The 18,095-nt window shown below is 39.7% G+C and overlaps 1 protein-coding gene across 1 annotated transcript in view; it reads right to left on the reverse strand.

Annotated features, from left to right (window-relative positions):
• The window catches only part of INADL (InaD-like (Drosophila)), a 149,447-nt gene that overhangs the window by 66,246 nt on the left and 65,106 nt on the right, over nucleotides 1-18,095 (reverse strand). The gene's annotated exons all lie outside the window — the stretch shown is intronic.

Raw genomic sequence — 18,095 nt, forward strand, 5'->3', positions numbered from 1 at the left:
GGACCAAACGGAGGAGAGGGGGGGGGGGGGGGGGGGGAAGAGCTCCATAGCTGGATTTCTCATTTCTCCCCTTCCTCCCCAAAATACTGTAAGCCAAAATATTATAACATTACTTTTAAGTACATGAGGGAGACAGCATGCACAAAGTGCCACACAGACAAAGCCTTCTCTAGATGAGCAGCTAAAGCGTGGGCTTTGATACTCTCACAAGTACAACTCACCCAAGCTGAAGTGAAAAACAAGCATGCAGTAAACTCTTGTGAGACGATATTCTTACCCTAACTTGAATACTGCCTCTTTTCTTCTTTTTTCGTGTGAAGGATTCGGGCTATTATTTGTGATATCTGAGTTTCTTTTCTTCTCATTGCTCCCTTCAGCTCAGGCTCCCATTCAATTTTGCTCCTCTCATGCCATGCAAATGCTTGCAGCAGCTTCTCAGCTCACACAAGAAAACTCTACTTCTCCTCCAACACTTTCCTTAAATGGCACTGTCCCCCACACCACTTTTCCTACAGCGTAAGGTAAAAATTTCTGCTAGTGATTTTTAACTAATCCAGGAGAACAGGTATAATGAGAGTCTCCACAATCCACTTCAAGTACCACTTCATTTTGTTCCTGTGAGCAGGTGACATTTAGAAACAGTCATCATTAATTTTTTCTTCCTATTATCAAGGAATCGTCACACTCAAAGACAACAATGGAGAGAAAAGTGACATTTAGCCCTGGCTGAAAACCAGGGTAACTGCAGTCCGTAACATGAGGGAGCATCTCCAACGCTTGCACCATCTCACATCAACATTTTGAACAAATGGAACTCTTGCCAACGATTTTTTTTCCTCATTTCAGGCCCAAAGCTTCATTCTAAAGATGCAGTTTCATTACAAAACATTTAAGTTCTCCAAAGAAGAGATATTGTATGTTTTTCTTTTTTAATTAGATGACAAGGACATGATGAGTCTATTCATACCAATGTTTACCCGAGATCTTTAACATTTTTAAAAGGAGATTTAGTGAAAGTGTGGTAAGCAGAGCATCCTGATGCTAATAATTGCTGATTACAAGGGAATGTGCCCTCCCCTGCACACAATACTTCCACTCATTTGCCTTTCAAATGACGCATTAACCCTCATCAGAGCACTTGGGTTTCCTCAGAAGTGACCTCCTCTGGGTGCTGCGATCTCGCAATCAGTCACTCCGGTGGAGCGCTGACGCTGAGCTCCGAGTTCCTCCGCGCCAGCTGACGATCCCACAGTCTTACAGGCTTTGGAGGAAAGGACTGGCAAAAGCTGCCCGTCTGTTTCTTGCCTGCTGTCCTGGGACTGAAAAACTGGTTGTTTCCACTAGATAGGAGACACACCAAATGGGCTAGCTGTTGGAGCATCATACTGCCACTAGTTGATTAAATAGAGTCAAACAGCAACAAAGACGTTTTTCTTTTGATAAAATCCTCTATGAGGATACAAATAGTTATGTGCAAAAATATATCACACCATGGTTGATGTCTGGGCCCACAAAAGGCCCAACTGAAGGCATTCTGAACTAATTACATCCTTAAAATGTGGGGTAGCCTCTAAAGACAGCTGCCGTAGACCCTAGTTTTAAGCTGTTGGAAAGATAACTGAGAAAAATCCCATAAAAAAACCTCTACTGTATAATATTGCAGTATATTACATTGTACCATGCAGTTTAAGTCATCTAAGGCCAAAATACTGCAGTCTTCAGGGCTTCCCAGCCCACTCAGCGGTGATGGCATGGAGCAGCCTGGAGATAAGGCTCAGTTATCACAGCTGCCAGGCTCACGTACGCTGCACCTCCCGAGAGGAAAGCAGTCTTGCTCCTGCTCTGCTGAGGCTTGCCTAAGATAGTTCTCCGGGAAGCTAGGACATGTTAACAGTATAAGAACATTAGAAAATAACTGATTTCCATCTGCAAAGTCTCAAGGAAATCTGAAATAGCTCTAAGTGCACGTTGCTTGCACTTCTGGCCTGCTGCACAGCAGCCGTCTCCTGGCGTCGACATGCCCACCAAGTGTCAGTGATCTGTAAGGATGCATGATGTTCACACACAAAATCAGATTCCCAGATGCTGTGACAGATGATGTTTTAATGACCCATTTTACAATGCAGTTTTGGAAAAAAAATCGCACAATTGGGATAGAAATTTCTTTTCTAAGCTACTCCTTCTGGTAGGAGCAGGTTTTCTGGTCTGCTCCTGCTCACATTGCTCTGCTAGGATCTATAATCCATTCCCTACTTTTGTATTTGAAAGCTGCTCATTCATTTGATGGAAGAGCAAGGGTGTCTGAAACCGAAAAAAGAATATTGGGGAATTCTAATCCATTGCTTTTCTGCTTGGTCTCAACACGAATAAATGAGTATTGTGAACATTTAAATTCTTCCTCCCTTGACAGTAATACAGTGTAACTTGATCTGACAGTGTTTCATCTTTAAATAACGATGTTCCCACAAAGCAACTGGCACAGTCATTACCTCGGAATCTTTCTGCACTGAGTCTAATTAAAGAGAGCGGCATCAGCCTGTTGTCAAAAACTGGAAGTTTGTTACCTAACAAAGGCTGTTACGGGCCCAAGCGCCAACTTTCTCAGTGATAAGTAGTTGTGAAAGGCAGCACAGAGGACACCTCTCAGAAGCCAAGGTGATGAGACATTTCTGACACAGCGATTCGTTCTTAATTTAAGAACCTGCAATGAGAGCCTGAATTTCCTCCATCTAGAGGGGGACGGGATGAGAAAATGGGGACACTTTTGGACTTACTAATAAAGACTTTTTGACCAGCAAACATAACTGATGAGCCCAAAGATCTAAAGAAAACTCTTAAAAAGGAAGGTCTCCAGGGGAATTGCCACCACTTGTGAAATGTAGACAAAAAAACCGTGAAGCTTAACCCCCCCTCCCCAAATGGTTGCACTAACAAGCCATAAAAATGAAAAATACTAAACACCTGGTTGTGAAAGAGAAGGTGAAGAGGAGGAACTGATACTGTACAGCTGGGATAAGAGATGGTGGAGAGGAGATAGCAGGAAGAATGTCTCAACTGAACATGATCACTTGCTTTGCCATAGGAGCACAGCCTTGCAATGCAACAAAGCTATGTAAAATCAGTGTGACTTGACAAGGACTAAATTAAATTTTTTTATTAAAAAACCTCACCACAGTAGTTTAAGTTTGTTGGTACAGCAATTTTTAAATACGCTGTGACAGCGATTAGAAAAGATTAAAATTGGATGAGTCATCTGGGACTGCAAAGCCCGGGAAAACACCCACAGACCTATGTTGGAAAATATAGTGCAAGTCTTAACAGTGAGAAGAACCAGGGAAGATAGATCATGATCAGCTACTTTAGTTGTGATTTAATTCAACAGTGATCTTAATGATAAATTTTAATCCTCTTCAATAATTTCAGGTTTTAGTTATTTTGCTAAGAATTGATTGTAACTAGTTTGTCACTACAAAAATACATTTACCTACAGTAAAAGATTGTATTTATATTGTACGTTCCTTCTTTAGGCCAACTATGGGGATAAAATGCTATATAAGTATTCAAGGAAATATAAAATTTTCTATACATCTGTTGAAACGCTCAAGATTTATCTTGTATGTCAGATATTGTGAACAACATTTCTTCTATACTATATATTTTTCCTAACAATATATACTGTTTGTATTTGGACGAAATTAGAATGCAATTAAAATATAAGCAACAGCTTTGTAATAAAAATATTGCATACAAATATGCCAATTGTGAGTAATATAAGAAAAATGGTTTTATTGAAATGTTTTCATTTAAAGCTGGAATATTAAACAAAAGCATTGTTATTCACACAGTAGATAATGGAGGTTCTGTGGTGATAAAAACCATTTTTAAATGGCCTAATTTCCACTTTGTCAAAGATTTCCTTTTGTCTGTCTTTGGGCCTTCATGAACACCTAGTTAACGATAAACACTGTGCAGTGACCTCGGAGGAGGTTCTGCCATCACACCATGGCCACAAACACTTCCATAATTTTCCAACTGACAACTCTCAACTTCACACTCCTAGTTTTTATTCACAGACCAGAAAAGAAAAATATCCTTTTTCAGCTCCTAGTAAGTTGTTCAAGTTTGATAAGCTATTTTTATTCCCACTGAATTAGTTGAATAAGCTGTAGAGAGAATAGGTCTTTGTTTCAGGCTGATGAAGGAAAAGTCAAAAGCCGGCTTTTTACTACAGTCAGTTCTGGGTCCAGATTTCTCTCAATTCTCTGGGTGCACACATACTTTTCCTGAACAGTTTTTTCACTTAAATTATGCTAATAGGTTAGAGGATGCTCAGATCTTTATGTAGATTGCCATTTAAAAACTTTCAATGCATGTTAAAAGCAGAAAACGTTTGATTTAAATTAAGCGCAATCCAATTTAAATAAAAAAGCAGCTGAATATTAAAAAAGATGCATATCCAGCTTTTAGAGAACATAAGCTGATAGAGCGTACTCCACTTATAGAATAGACCTGACCAGTCCCACAACACTGTTTAGGATTGTTTCTCTCTCTTTTTTTTTTTTTTTTTTTTTTAAATTTAGGCAGCTATACAGAATCAGTATTTTGCTAGGTTCATACCTGGTTAGTCTTTGATCAAACTGATTACAGCTCCTCAAACACTTACAAACTATCTGATGACTTTTAGGATCCTCTGTGCTTTTGCACAGGACACTGAAACCATGCTCTCTAATTCCACAGCGCTGCTGAAAGGTCTGTCAGCTACCTGAAGACCATCCCTGCAGATCCACCTTATCACTGCACACTTCTATATATGAAGCCAAGAAACGAAATATTAGATAAGAGCAGCAGGGCCAGCCCACCCATACCTTCCCACATCATGCAATGCTCCTACAGAGGCAAGAAATTTAAAAAGAGTAAGTCTGGGTTGGTTCTAGGTTCTGTTTTTTTGAGGTATCACATGGCACTTGAGCCATTTTCAAGCTTTTTACAACATCAAGCAATGCTTAGAGGCTTTAAGTACAAACCTGAGTTTCCCAATGTCATGGCTCACCTTTGATTGCCGAGGTAAAATGAGAAATTAAAATGAAAAATGACTGCAACACCTGGCAATGCTGCAGACTACCAATTTCTGTGCCTTAGAACAAAAAAAATACATATCTAGAATTTCACTTTAAAGCCTCTTCTATTAACAAAACCCCAATAATAATTAGTCTACTATATCTTTCCTTATCTTCAGCTATCATGTGTATATTCGATTTATGATGTCTAATGTATTAATCCTAGTATTACATGTAAAACAGCTACACAAGCTAACAGTATAGCCACCACTGGGCAACTGTTGGTTTCAGGTCCAAAAGAGACCTGCAACTCGGAAGACAGAGACCTACTGCCACATATCCGAATGAGATTTCTGATACACAAATTGGCTCTCCCACGATTAAGAGAGTACTTCTGGCAACATCTGGTAACACTAATCCACGGGATTCCTTTCCCAAGCCAGCCACTGAGCTACAAGACTCAGCCAAGAGCAAGTGCCCGTGTGCTGCTGCGTTCCCGTCTTTAACACAGTCCCGTGTTCCCCTCCAGTTTCAGGAGAAGCAAACTGCAGCTCCCCTTTACGTGCTTTGGTTTCTTGTCAGCCTGGTCCAGCTGGCAGTGTTGTGCAGAGCAGTATTTGCACAGCCCGCGCCTTCTCATCACTTGCTTCACACTCAGCCTGTACGCTTCGTTGCTGAGGTGGTGCCTTAGCTCAAGCTGTACCTCAAAGTGAAGACCTTTCCCAGCCTTAGGGAGGAGAGGATGAAAGAAAGGAAGCCACAGCACAGCACTTTAATTTTAGATCACGTGTTTAGCCCATGAGAAGACCCATGTGAAGCAGAGCTGAAGGAGAACGTCCTCCCTCACTCCTCTGTTCAAGGCAGCTCTCGTGCTCCTCAGACTCCTCTGTGAGCCTGTGCAGGTCACCAACCCACCAGAAAACCATTCCTCTTTAACGGTGGAGCAGTTTTCCGTTGTGTGAGTTGAACAGGCTGAGGAAGGGAAGAGCAACAAGCACCCAAGTACCCAAAACAACTGGGGAAGGTGGGAGCTCCCCCTTCCGCCTCGCAGTTAGATGGTCTCATATTGTAGAGCTTCAGCCTGAGCAACAGCAGAACATTAGAAGAGGATGACAAAGTATACACTTCTCATATAGCTGAACAACTAAAATGCAAACTTCCAGGCTGAAAACATACCATTTGATTAATGCTATTATTCCAAAAGAGAAAGGCACCAATCAAATAAAGAATTAACTCGAATGTCACTTCTTAAAATGAGAAAGGAAGGGTTTATTACTTGGAAGAATTTTAAATTGTCCTATGTGATATAAAACTGAAAATAAGTATGTATGCTGTGCTAATAAGAACACAGATTTTTCTACCACTGAAAGTGTCAGTCAGACAGCAACTCTTGCATTTACAGTCAACTGCCATTTTCCTTTTCCATCAGGTGAGGCAGGGGGATCTGGACAGATGAATGGATACCAATCCCTCCCCCCCCCCAAAATCTCCATTTAGTATCACTGTGAAATCATAAAACAGTTGTATACTCTCCCTAAATAAGCCATACATCTTATTTAATCAGCTGTCTTTAGAGTCTATTCAAAAAGTTAATCAGGTTTATGCTGCACTTATGACATCATAAAACTTGACAGATTTGATTAAATAAGACAATATTTTGTATCAGAAATTATATTCTGATTGTTTTTAATCTCTCCAAAAGACAGAGTCTGGCAGACCTGTTTTCTCTTCCACAAAGAGTAAAATAAGACGATTAGGGTCAGACACCTTTGCTTATACCACATTTCAAATAAGAGGTGAAAAACAAGACGTCCATTTCTCTGCAGAAGAAAAATAAAATCACAGGCAAGTGAACAGAGTATTTTTAACATTTTTTTTTATTACCAAAACACGTTATTAGGTAACAAATAGCTTGTCTTTAATGTATTTAATGAAGTAAAGATATTAATGCATTAGGCTTTGGGCATTTTTTAAATGAACACAATTATAATCAGGAAATTGATGATGTATGTGAATAGAGACTTGCAATATGTCAAGTACTCTCTCTCTTTTCCTTCTGGCAAAACAAATCCATCTCCAAGGATTTATCCAAGAGGAAGAGCTAAACAGATAAACTTCACTATATTAAATAGGCTTACTTTTTCCACTCTGGAGGAGGAAATCAACTAAGAGAAAGTTAAAAAACAAATGCTTGAGGGAAAAATAAGAGTGGAGTATGGTAGTTTTTACTGCATTTAGCCCTCAAAAGGGATGATTCAGATGCATCCATGACTTGCTCCTCAGGAATAAACACTGTCTTTTGGGTAAGCTGGAACTCCATGGACCCTGCTTTTTATTTTATTTTATTTTAAAATTTAGATGGCCATCTAACCCCTGCAAACTGTGGCATGGTGCTCCAGAAGGCTCAAGATGCTTTGTGTATCTTAACGACAGATGGCTAACCAAGACATCCAGCAGACGGTAATCAAGCTGGAAGAGACACCAGGTCTTCTGAACTGCAGTCCGGGATTATGCTCCAGTGTTTATTAATTATATTTTAAACTCTTAATATAAATTAAGTTTAATTCTAACATGGTAAATCATTTAATTCTGTTTTTGTATAGGAACAAAGCTTATGCAATCATACCCTGTGCAATCCAAGCTCCTGCCCCAAGACCTTTGAACGTGCTGGCCAATTTGAAGCAAATCTGATGGTGGACTGGGGGTCTCAAAGGTACTGTAAAAGGTTCATGAAAATAGGCAGCCGTGCAGAGAAGAGAAACCTGATAAATACCCTGACTGGGGGAAAGGCTTCAGTGTGAGATCACACTTTATTAAAGCGTCAAAGAATTCACATGAGAGAAAGCCCTTAGAAATGCTCCAGCGACAGGAAAAACTTAAATCGGAGCTCACACCTTCCTCAACACCCAAGTCAGTCGAATGGGAGACACAAATCTGTAGGAATCCAACTTCATTAGCTGCAGTACTCGCAGAAGTACTCGTTAAAATCTTCACAACTCCGCGCTCAAGTCCTGGCCAGAGGCAGCCCAGCGAGCACCCAACCAGCGCCTCTGTCCTCCCCTCAAAACGTCTCTTCTGCGTCTCTCCAAGCAGAGTACAGAAATTGGCCAAAAAGGAAAAGGGGAAGGTCTGCCAACACACAGCTGTCAAGGGACAGGGAGGACGGGCTGGAGCAGATGTACCAACTGGCTGCTATACAGACCCGTCCAGGGACGATGAAGGGGTTAGCCCGTTGGTTTGCTCCGATGCCAAGAGCCATCCGCTCACGCTGCCAGCAGCTGCCGCGGGTGCTGCTCGCTCTGCCCTTCCGAGCCGGCACTCTCCCTGATGCATGTCACTGTGCAAGTCCTGTCCATTTACAACGCCACAATATGCCTCCTGCACACACAAAAGAATGACCACATCATTCTGTCCCCGAAAGGCTTCGCTGAATTCCCCATTCCTCACAAAATCCCTTTAAACCTCTTTCTTGGCCCTCGCTCATAAGCTGCCCATGCTCATCCTTGCATACAGCTCTACCGACTCCCTTGTCCATCACATCCCAGTCTCATCTCATTTATTCACCTTCCATTCTTCTCCCAGCCCTTCAGTGATACCTCACTACATACCATGCTGTCAGGCTGTTCACTTAACAGCTTTCTTCCCTTGAAAAACAGTATTTTAAAAAAATCACATCTTCTATACTTCTAACAACTCAATCCTGAAATGAGCTCTTGCTGTAAAATTACTGCATTGTCTGTTTAAATACATTAATGATACACAACAAAATTATACTGTATTAATCCTCTAATAATCTGTCATATCCCTAAGAGAATAACAGGTTACAAAATGGAGGGGAGTACAGCCAAACCTTAGGGGGTTTAAAACAAATTTTTTTTGCCAAACACTTGAAAGAAATATAGTTTCTAGTTCAGAACACTGTTTGCATTGAGGTTTACAATTCAGTGCAGAAAAATGTCCAGATTTGAAGTTCCAAGTTGCAGGTGAGCCTGGCACAGGGGGCAGGAGGGTCAAGCACCAAGAGAATCTCGTCCCTCCTCCTTCCCTGGGCATCCAGCCGATCTGCTGCAGCTGAGCGACCCCACTGACTGCGTTACAGAACAGTCATGGCTTTACCAGACCAGACAATTTCAGGACCATTACACACTGTAGTACTATATGATACACTTCACTGTTGTTTTAAGGTACAGCAAATGCTGCTGCTTGCTGTTTACTCCCAGAGCACCTGGAGGGATGGAGACTTAGTGGCATAATATCTTTAAGAACCATTTGGATGGTGTAATCCCTCTCTGCTCTCACAAGCACAGCATAAAGAGCCTTAACTGTGTGCACACATGCATGTGCACACATAAACAAATGCCTTGTGCCTTCATACTCTCTGGCATTTCCATCCAAATTCCTCCCAATTTAGGTATGTGGTTCAACTCTAAGTAACAGCACATTACAAGTATGAGAATTTATGTTCAATGTCTCATAATATTCCCAGGACCATCACACCGTGGAAATGGCGACTTCCCACCTCACTTTATAGAGGACCTGGTTCAGTATACTATATAAGTTTGACATGTACAGGTCAAAAAATGCTACTTAAGCTTACGGTTCTGAAATCACAGATAAAACACATAAGTATTTATAAATACGTGATAGCTAATACACTTGGTGAAACTACCTAAAGCATTTAAAAAAAAACCAAAGCCACCAAACAACCATTAAAAGCATTTGCTATCTACAGAACAATCACAAAATGGTATGACAAAGTCAAGGTTTACCACTCCTGGCTTCAGACAATGTACATAATTCACCTGTAGCTCTGTCCCCTGGCAGTAGTACACTCATCACCTGAACAGGAATTCCCAAATTTAGCTCGCTCAGCTATCGCTGTAGGGACGACAGTGGCTCCTGGCTCTGTGCTGGCCTGTCTGCATAAAGACATGCAGAAGAGTAGGGTCCTCCTCTGCACTTAAACCATGTCCTTCCCCCAGACCAGGACCACAAACAGTCCCCTTACCTGTCCTATTCTCCTGTTGCACGTTCTAACTCACAATCCCCCTTACTCCACTTTGCTCCCCCTTCTCCCTTATCTTCTCAAAACAACCCCAGAATACGACACCAACATCAACTCTGCTCCTGCATCTTAATTTACAGCTGTGGATCCTGGCAGCGGCTGGTTCCCACAGCACGGGTGGTAGGCAGGGCAAGGACAGAGCTGGGACCACACAGCACCAAGATGCCACTGGTCAGTGGTACCTGCTGTGCCATCTACCTGTTGGAAACACTTTCCCATTCACCGAAGTAATCTGGATTAATGGGTGTCTCGATGGAGGTGCTCATCCCTCGCCTCTGCAGAACGGGTGCAATGGCTACAGACTCTGCCCATGGACGCAGCTCTCTACACTGGGAAGCAGAGACGGAGAAGCGCAAGCCATGATCTCTAAATACTGATGAAGCAAACAGCCATGCCCATCATTACACTAATAATAAAAGGCTCATTATTATTTCGGGGTAGCAGAAAGAACTACCTGCCCTTTAGCCAGTTGCCACAACATCTCTTCTAATTTCAACACGGCAAAAGTATTTTGAATTTGCTGATAAAACAGAGATGTTCATCTGATGCAGACAGCAGTCTCTTGTACACATGCACATATATATGCATATGTGTATACAGATCTCCTTCCTAAAGTCATTAGCTTGCAAGTAGTTTTCAATACGCATGTGGCCACTACCAGGCATGAAGAGAATTTTTAATAGTCTGTCACAGTGTACTATAGCTAGCATACCTACAGATAAATATTCTGGATTGCTCTTCACATGTCAGCTATCCTGATAAAGAGCAATTACATACCTGCTCAAAGCAGAAGGTAAATTGATGACTAGCCTCTAAGTCACTACATTGAATGAGGAAGAATCAAGTCTCAAGATTGAGGAGCAAAAGATAACTTCAACTTTCTCAAACAGTTAAAGAAGTTATTCTGGACAGCTGTCTCAATTACTGTAATACTGTGGAAAACTAGGTAACATCTGTAAAGAATAAAATTATTGTCATTTAACATTTTTACTTCCCCTTCTGTTAGAGGCTTACTTCCACTACATATTTGGAGCAGCTAGTGTTTAAACCAAGCAGACCATTTTGGAACAGAGCTATTATGCAAATAATCTAGTCTGTATTCTAACTAAAAGCAATGCTGTGCTAGTCTGGACAAGACATGATGCACAGTAGAGTTTCTTTTTAATTTTTTTTTTTTTGTGCAGTGGAGCAACATCATTTATGATGGTAGTGACGAAAGATACCTTCCTATCTAAAAATCAGACGTTCAAGAATATAAACACATAACCACCTTTTATGAGCTAGTGTTTGTCTTTCATTTATTTATTGAAATATTTACATCCTTTTTACATATTTATAGTTGCAAGTCATTGCAGTGATATTAAGTGCTCTTCAATGAGAGCAATATAAAAATCTACTTCTATTATCCTCTCTTAGCAAGTTTGTACCTGCGTATGCAGATTTATACCGCAGACATTATCTTCTATCTGTAAGTTATATGAAATTACTTATCTGTAACACCTGAGTAAGATCAAAGATCCCAAACAACATAAGCCACCTGCACCATGCCTTAGACAATGTAATAACCTTAAAACATTAAACCAGTATATTTCATGCCTAGCATTTTAATGCTATTCTCTGGATACCTGGCTTGTGTTGGAAGAAAAGATCATACCTAAGAACAAATGCAATCTAAGGCAATATTTAAAGATTAGATTATCCTTCATTGCCAATAGCTCATTTGTTTACTATCACATTGCTTTATTCTTGTTTTGCCTCCTTATACCATGAAAATGCTGAATATTCAGTTTAGATTCCCCAGCAGCTTTTTATTTTAGTCTAAAAACATTTACCTAACACATTCTTAACAAGCAAAGTGAAGAAAATTCAGCCATCTGTCTCTACATTACAATAACAGTTATGGAAGAGTAGATTATTCTATATAGCAAGAAATTTAATGCTAGGAATTCTTATACTTTAAGCACTGCGTGCTCATGTCAGTTTTGTATATAAGAATGTTGAACACCAATGTACACAGAAACAATGATTTATAAGCAAACACAGGACAAAATATTTTAAAGATATTAAATGCATTCAATATTCCAATCATGCTATATGTCCATGCTTCAAACTGAGAAAAAAAATGATCTGTGCTATTATTTTCTTATCTCCAGCACTTCACTAGTTCTAAATTATCACTAAAAACACTTAAAATGACTTGCTGGAAACAAACACAATATAGAGATAGATCTGAATCCTTACCTGGGAAACCCCCTTGTACCATTGCTGTACCAGCATGTACTTCAAGATATCTGCATTCCTGACAAACATTCAATGCTGTAAGCAGCTCAAATCCTCATCATACACAGACTCAGTGCTTGTCTTTCTTCTGACGACCTTGGGCCTATTTTTCTGAGATTTTTCTCTCCTTAAGGGCAAACCGTCTGTCTGTTTCTATTATGAGATGCCATCAATTATATTAATTTCAAGCTACCCACAAGCTAACAGTTACATCTGCCAGCAGACGAAAGCTGCCTATGAAAGTATGCAGGGAGAAGCAGATCTCTGGTTTCCCACATCTGACCCACTGATGCTCTACGGCTGCTGTTTGTGCACTGGCTTACTCTGCTAGCATTCGAATGACATCTCTATCCCCAAACACGAGTCACCTCAAACGTTTGTTTATATCGCTGTTAGCTGCAGGTACTATCTTGCTTAATGACCCACTGCATGGCAAAGTAGCAGTTAATAGACGATATTTATCTAAGCATCCTTTTCATGCAAGCTACAGGGGTTAAAAATGAATTTCTCTTAGTTAAATGGCTTCATTGTGTTATTTTCCAATGCTGCAAATCTTGCAGTTTCCCAACGCTGATATGTGTTCATGGCAGAGGGTTTGGATGTTTTTTTTTTTAGTGTCAGAAAACAAAACCAGTCTGTCATTATAAGCATAAGATTCAAACTTCATCATAACTTGTATTTTGCTGAAACCTTAAAAAAGCAGTATTAGTTTTACTGCAATGAGTGCTGAACTGAAACATTGAAAGACTCAAAATCCTTCATTTAGTAATTAAAAAAAGCAAAGATATAATCTCTCTCTAAATTTATAAACATAATTAGTTATTTTGGGAAGTCCTTACTAATTCTCTATTCCAAATGCCACATTTAAACCAACTCAAAATACTCAGTTATTTTGTTAATACCATTAAATTGTTCATTTTTAAAGTTCATTGTCCTTTCTTTAGAATATGTATCACAGCACATACAAAGCCATCTGTTCAGTGCATTATGTACAAGCACACAGTAAAAAATACAAGAAGTCCCAGCTGCAATTTTACTATTAATTCATCAAAAATGTAATTTCCTTTTGCAATACTTCATCAGATGATGAGAAATGTGCATGTGATTCACAGAGAAAAAAAAAAAAACAAACCAAAAAACCCCACACCAAAAAAAAACCACCCCCAAAACCCCCCAAAACCAGCCCAATAACAAAAACCCAAACTAACCCACAACCTCAAACTACAGTGACACCAACATCATAATCTATCCTCATGTGGCACAACAGCTTGCGAGTCTGCCCAGCCCTTCTGGATCTGATATTAGGGCTGGTTACAAAACTTACATATTTTAGCTAATTATGGGTCAGAACAAGAATGGGAAAAGAAGATTAGCAGTACAGAGTCACATTAAATACAGATTAACACGGAGCTGAAAAAATGAAAGCCACTGCTCTATTTGTCTAATCCTGGCTCTTGCATCATCTTTGGAAATCCACTGTACTAAATACACTTGTTACCATATTTAAGAATATTAAATATTGCAATTACTATTTTTTCAATATTTTATTTTCATAAATCTTGAAGTATTTTTCCAAGCTACATCTTACTCTTTGAACATCATCTCTATTTGCTGTTGATTGCAGTGACATCTATTGGAGAGGCAGTGTTTGGCTACACAAGCTGCCTCACCTGAAGATCACGGTTTTCAGGTGTCCCCCCCCCAAATTTAAAATAAAATTAAGAATTGCTTTTCCTTTGTTTTAGCACAGCTTTGCATAAAACAGACTCCAAACAGTCAGATCCTCAAGAATTGTATTGTTTATCAGTGGTTTTGTTTTTATTTAGTAATTGTTAATAATTCTGGCATTTTTCCAAAGTGCCAATGATTGTTTTCCCATCTTTGCCCACAGCAATACATAGACACTTCCTGAGGTTGTACTTTTGCGCACCCCATATACTTGACCATACCTTCTACAAAGTCTCAGCTGAACTCTATTCATTTTTTTTCATCTTTTGTTTTTAATGAAAGTCACCATCCTCTCACGTGAGTATGGATATCACTGACACTATGGAAGCTGCTAAAAACCTTAGGTGTGATAAGGGCACTCTGCTCGCATGCCCAAGCGCTTTCTAACCCCAACCCTACCTCAACAACAGGCAGCGTGGGTTTGTCTGAACCGACCTACACACGTGAGCGCACACAGACTCCCCTCTTGCACCCTACGCAGCCACAGATTTATCACAATGGGGAATGCAGAGTGGAAATACTAGAGAAGTTTTTAAATCACTTGCTTTGGTACAGAAACCACCATTCCTCAAAAAGCATTTTAGGAAGATAAATCATTATGCTTTCTTACAGCTTCATTGATTTCTACATTATCTAGAGACAAAATAAAAGGAAGGGGGCATTATTATCCCCTTATTAGATACAGTTAAATATCCTTGCAGACAGTAAGTCTGAGCACGGTGGTATCTAGTCCATTATCTTAGCCACCTTTCACAAATTTTTTTTTAATCTATTTTTATTTTTTTCAAACTTATTTGGAACCAACCTGATCAATCTCAGTCAACTAACTAGACAAAAGATTTTACTAAAAAATATAATATCAATTGAAATTAAGGATTCCAAGTTCTTTCAACAGTTGTCTTTTTAGTTTTCTTATGATGGTTTTTAAGGTCTTTCCTATCTAACTTATGATTGCTTCAACTCAATCACAAAGTATATCTAAATTGTACAGTTATGAATGCCCCAAGGAAAACCTTACAAAACATTCCATTACAAACTACTCTGCCCATTCATTTCCTCTGCTTCTTTTTACTACTAACCCCTCATTATAGTAATAAGCCGCAACAGGGTGCACATTAGTCTATTAGCAGATTCTTAGTGCACACCTACAGCCATCCGCCACTCAAGGAAAACACGCCTATTGATGCAGTCTGTAGCACAGCTGCTTGCAAGTACAAATAGCTCCTTTGTATGCTCTCACCTCCTTTTACTTGTTTTGATTAAAAAAAAAAAAAAAAACCACAACAAAAACCCCAACAAAATCCTATTCAAAGCCTAATGTTTTTAAGGTTTGGGAAGCCTAAAAAACCTCTTCATGGAGGTTGACCTTCTCCAAAACAACCTCTGCCATGGACAAGCGTTTCCAGCGTGGGAAGGAAAAACTCCAAACCCATGTTGTAACATTTTCAGGTCTGCAAGATGAAACATTTTGAAGGCTCCTTTTGCAGCAGGATGCACATGCTGCAAGTTTTACAGAACTATTTTAAAGCTTAAACTGAAAGCCTTAAAACAGCAAAGTCAAAGCAAAGAGTAAACAAAACCCACATCACACAGGGTTAGAGCTGCATACTGATAAAGATTTGACAGTATCGCTAGAAGAAATAAAACAAGAGGAAATACCATTTTCAACTTCCCTTCAAAGTCTAGCAAAAAAACCTAAGAACTTAGAACATAATATTGGAAGTAATAGTGGTTCAAATGAAACTGAAATATAAGAGAGAAGCAGGTCTGAAACTAAGTATCTTGGGTGCAAGAAGACACATTTGGAAAAAAACACCTAGAACTTCTTTAAACTTCTTAAACCACAGAAACTTGGAGGACATCTGGAATTTCTCTAAACCAAGAGCTACCTAGTAGTTCTATTCCCAACAAGGATTCACCCTATTTGGATCAAAAAACAACCTTTGAAAAGAAAAGGGAGAACATCTACAAGAAATGACTGTTCCAACAAGGCAGCAATGAAAGCTAGTTTCAGTGGTGGAAAAGCAGAAATAAAAGGGAGCATTGCCAAAAGGCAAGTGGATTTGGATCCCACAGGGGAAATTAAATCAATACCAAAAGGTTATTCAGCCACTTTAAGGGGAAAACAGACAAAACATGGAGACTGTGAGGCAGTATAGATGGGACGGAAAGGAAAGAAAAATTTTCTAAGTATGGCAGGAAGACCAACAATGCTTTGCTTTCATTTTCAGTATGGGAAATGATGAAGGACATGGAGGCAAAAGTTGAGAGCATAGGTTGAAAGAAGTGACAAGCAAGGAGAAAAAATGTCAAATGGAGCAAGGAAAGTACTTCTGGAGTATGAAAGAAATTGATGAGCAGGTTCGTGACACTGCAGCTGTATTAATAAGAACGCTAAAAAATAAAATAAAACCCATCAGGAGCACAACCAGAGGATAGATTTGACAGCTGTCCCACCTCAAAATGCCTGCTAAGGCCTTCCACGCTATTGGCAGAAACTGAGAACTACAGGAAGTAAATGAAAGAAGGAGAGGCTATGACGTGAATTTACCTGAGCTGACACCACTTCTTCCTTTTAAGATACCATATCTTCTAAACAAGACAGACAATAAATCTAGTTTACTTGTTCACTGAAGCTCAGAAGATTATTAGTTAAGGTTACAAAACCAGTAGAATTAGTACGATAAGTGGGTAAGGAATAGACCAATATGAACATGCAAATAGTGTTAAAAAGGCAAGTACGGGCCTGGGTTGAGATTTCTGAGAAAGGTGCTCAAGAATCAGGACAGAATTTATGAACATCAAGTAGTTCACAAAAACAATACTGTACTGGAATTTACAGAGAAAACTTTGTTTTTCAAGTGATCACAGAAAAGAGACTCTGTAAAAGCCCATTCCACAGCTGCCAAGATGCTTAATATCAAGTACAGTCATATCATTTCTAACATGCTTTTTACTTCAAGGGTTGAAGTAAACTTAGTTTCAGCTTCCTTAGCCTGTTTTTTATTTTAAAGGAACAGAATGAGGTAGGGAAGAATAAAACGGAAAATGCATATCTTGGTTTTCCAAGATTCATGGGAAAGATGGCTATCGCTAAACATTCAACTTCAGTCAGTAAAAAGGGTAGAGAGAAGCAGATTCATCTGAATAGATCTGCTTGCTGCTGCCAAATCTGGTAGGATTGATGAATTTAATATCAGAAGTAGCTTTACCTTTTCAGCTATTAGACTCAGCTGGCAATATCATTAGGGGTGGCAGAACAGCTAAAAAATGACCAAGCCCATCAATAAGAAATTATTTCTGTGCAAAGTATTAACTTAGGTCTAGCAAGCACTCAGATTGAGGCATATCCTAATTAGATAACTCAGGTGTCAGGCTACTTGTCAAATACATCCTTTAACTGGGAGTTATAACTTTAATAACAAGCTGAAATCAGTTTGCTACAACTGGAGGTTTACGGAATTGGTTTGAAAGCTCAAGATATATTAATCCAACATCCACAGAGTCTGCAGTCAAATGCTCCTCCTCACTGCCACTCCCCACAAAAATACTGAAAAGCCTTCTTGATGTAACTATGTGGCATACTTCAAACAGATGAGATGACAGATGACAGACTCAGTAAGGGGGAGTTCTGGAAAAATCTCAGTGCGTTCAAGAACTTGCAGCTTTCCCTTAAAGCAACCGAGGCAGAGCCGAACACCCTGCTTCTGTGCCCTCATTACTGTTTCCATGAGAACAACCTTCCAAAATCCTTTTTGTCTCCACCAAAGCAGCCCTAAAAGTGACGAACCAACCAAACTCATTAATTATCTCGGCTTCAATGGCACACCATTGCCAAGGAAATCAGCAAGAGCAGCTGGAAGAGCTTTCCCACCAGCAGGCCCCAAGTTAGGAGCTTCCACTCTAAATGGGAGGCACGGTCGCTTCAAGGTCAAAAGCTACAAAGGCATCTCTCTGCTTTGGCT

The sequence above is a fragment of the Haliaeetus leucocephalus genome, unplaced genomic scaffold (assembly GCF_000737465.1).
Source record: "Haliaeetus leucocephalus isolate CR32 unplaced genomic scaffold, Haliaeetus_leucocephalus-4.0 Scaffold848, whole genome shotgun sequence".
NCBI classification, from domain to species: Eukaryota; Metazoa; Chordata; class Aves; order Accipitriformes; family Accipitridae; genus Haliaeetus; species Haliaeetus leucocephalus.